The sequence below is a fragment of the Anser brachyrhynchus genome, assembly GCF_964034855.1.
Source record: "Anser brachyrhynchus genome assembly, chromosome: Z".
Classification (NCBI taxonomy): Eukaryota; Metazoa; Chordata; class Aves; order Anseriformes; family Anatidae; genus Anser; species Anser brachyrhynchus.
Window position 1 is genome coordinate 59,261,968 of NC_137697.1, and position 224 is coordinate 59,262,191.

Sequence of the window (224 nt, forward strand, 5' to 3'; positions counted from 1 at the left end):
AATATCTTCCATCCTAGATCTGGAAAGCGGAGGATAGAAGTGTGCTCTGCCAAAATTACAGACAGTTTTAGGCTTGGCCAAACCTCAACACAGCAATGTTGAGATTGAATGCTCTCCCTGGTACACATTTGTATATTCAATCAACAACCTTAGCAGCTGTTTCTATTTGAAACTGGCACACTGCATAGGTCACACTGCTGACAGCATCAGTCATGCTGGGGCTT